This window comes from Mus caroli, assembly GCF_900094665.2.
Source record: "Mus caroli chromosome 6 unlocalized genomic scaffold, CAROLI_EIJ_v1.1 6_unlocalized, whole genome shotgun sequence".
NCBI classification, from domain to species: Eukaryota; Metazoa; Chordata; class Mammalia; order Rodentia; family Muridae; genus Mus; species Mus caroli.
Genome location: NW_018388436.1, coordinates 138,575 through 141,204, shown reverse-complemented (window position 1 = coordinate 141,204; position 2,630 = coordinate 138,575). Strand labels below are relative to the sequence as shown.

The following is a 2,630-nucleotide window of genomic DNA, read 5'->3' as shown; positions in this document are numbered from 1 at the left end:
CTGTCAATTAATGAGAGTGGAGTGTTGAAGTCTCCCACTATTATTGTGTGAGGCGCAATGTGTGCTTTGAGCTTTACCAAAATTTCTTTAATGAATTTGGCTGCCCTTGCATTTGGAGCATAGATATTAAGAATTGAGAGTTCCTCTTGGAAGATTTTACCTTTGATGAGGATGAAGTGCCCCTCCTTGTCTTTTTTGATGACTTTGGATTGGAAGTCGATTTTATTCGATATTAGAATGGCTACTCCAACTTGTTTCTTTAGACTGTTTGCTTGCAAAATTGTTTTCCAGCCCTTCAGTCTCAGATAGTGTCTGTCTTTTTCCCTGAGATGGGTTTCCTGTAAGCAGAAAAATGTTGGATCCTGTTTGTGTAGCCAGTCTGTTAGTCTATGTTTTTTTATTGGGTAATTGAGTCCATTGATATTCAGATATATTAAGGAAAAGTAATTGTTGCTTCCTATTATTTTTGTTGTTAGAGTTGGCATTCTGTTCTTGTGGCTGTCTTCTTTTATGTTTGTTAAAGGATTACTTTCTTGCTTTTTCTATGCCATAGTTACCATCCTTGTATTGGTGTTTTCCAGTTATTATCCTTTGAAGGGCTGGATTCGTGGAAAGATATTGTGTGAATTTGGTTTTGTCATGGAATACTTTGGTTTCTCCATCTTTCGTAATTAAGAATTTTGCTGGGTATAGTAGCCTGGGCTGGCATTTGTGTTCTCTTTGTGTCTGTATAACATCTGTCNAGNATCTTNTGGCTTTCATAGTCTCTGGTGAGAAGTTTGGAGTAATTCTAATAGGTCTGCCTTTATATGTTACTTGATGTTTTTCCCTTATTGCTTTTAATATTCTGTCTTTATTTAGTGCATTTGTTGTTCTGATTATTATGTGTTGGGGGAATTTCTTTTCTGGTCCAGTCTATTTGGAGTTCTGTAGGCTTCTTGTATGTTCATGGGCATCTCTGTCTTTAGGTATGGGAAGTTTTCTTTTATAATTTTGTTGAAGGTATTTGCTGGCCCTTTAAGTTGAAAATCTTCATTCTCATCTACTCCTATTATCTGTAGGTTTGCTCTTCTTATTGTGTTCCAGATTTTCTGGATGTTTGAGTTAGGATCTTTTTGCATTTTGCATTTTCTTTGATTGTTGTGTCCATGTTCTCTATGGAATCTTCTGCACCTGAGATTCTCTCTTCCATCTCTTGCATTCTGTTTCTGATGCTCGTATCTATGGTTCCTGGTTTCTTTCCTAGGGTTTCTATCTCCATAGTTGTCTCCCTTTGGGTTTTCTTTATTGTTTCTACTTCCATTTTTAGACCCTAGATGGTTTTGTTCAATTCCATCAACTGTTTGATAGTGTTTTCCTGTAACTCTCTAAGGAATTTTTGTGTTTCCTCTTTAAAGGCTTCTAGCTGTTTACCTGTGTTTTCCTGTATTTCCTTCTTAAAGTCCTTCATCATCATCATGAGAAGTGACTTTAGATCCATGTCTTGCTTTTTGGTGTAATGGTGTATCCAGGACTTGTTATGGTGGGAGAGTTTGGTTCTGATGATGCCAAGTAACCTTGTTTCTGTTGCTTCTTTTCTTACATTTGCCTGTTGCCATCTGATTATCTCACGTGCTTCCTGCCCTCAATATATCTGATTGAAGCCTGTCCTTCCTATAATCCCAATTGATTCAGGTCTCCTCAGAGTCCAGCTTTCTCTGTGATCCTTTGATTGTGGGCTCTTGTGAACCTAAGATTCTGGGTGTGTCAGAGTTCTTGACAGTCAAGTTCCTCTGAGATCCTGAAATACTGGTGTGACCAAGGTCCTGTTATCCTGGGAACCTTTTGTCCTAAGATCCTGGGTGTATTACAGTGCCTGGAAGTGGTGTCTCCTTTGAGGAGCATGGAGCTGTCTGGTCTGTTGGAAACTAACGTAAACCAGAACTGATCAAAAGGAAGGGCTCTGGTGTCTTTGTTCCTGCTGTCCCAGGCCCATCACAATTGGATTGGAACCAATGTTGTGTTCTGCTCACCTATGATCCTAAGATCGCGTGGAGTGTCCTCCTGGGACCGTGGGGGTGTCATCTGACTACACGTACAAGGTGACCCAGTGCTGGCGCTGACCGGAAGGGACTTGTGCCCCTGGTCAGGCCAGTTTTCTGCCTCTGTAATCCAATGTTTGTTTTCTACATTATTCCTAATTCAGTTGCTCAGACCCCAGTTGGTGTAATCACACTCTGCTTTGTTAGTACACTACACCCAGGAATCCTAATTTATCCGAGAAAACTGCCACCACCCACTTTATCTATACTTCTCTGAAAGTCCAAATCCTATTCAGATGTATAAAGATATCACAATTGTTTGGAGCTGCAAAGAACGGTTAAATTGTTACAAGCCTGGTTGTGGTATTGTGTGAATCCACCCAGTGAAGAATTTGCTCTTAACTCTTCTTTTTTTCTTTTTTTCTGTTCTTCTTCTTCTCCGTCTGTCTCCTTCTCTGTCTCCTCCTCGTCCTCATCCTCCCCCCTCCTCTTCCTCCTTTCCTCCTTCTTTCCCTTCTTTCTTCTCCTCCTTCTCCTTTCTTCTTCTTTTTCTTCTTCTTCTTCTTCTTCTTCTTCTTCTTCTTCTTCTTCTTCTTCTTCTTCTTCTTC

The 2,630-nt window shown here is 40.0% G+C and overlaps 1 protein-coding gene across 1 annotated transcript in view; it reads left to right on the top strand.

Annotated features, from left to right (window-relative positions):
- Positions 1–2,630, top strand: part of LOC110287589 (solute carrier organic anion transporter family member 1A4-like) — a 40,331-nt gene that overhangs the window by 16,585 nt on the left and 21,116 nt on the right. The gene's annotated exons all lie outside the window — the stretch shown is intronic.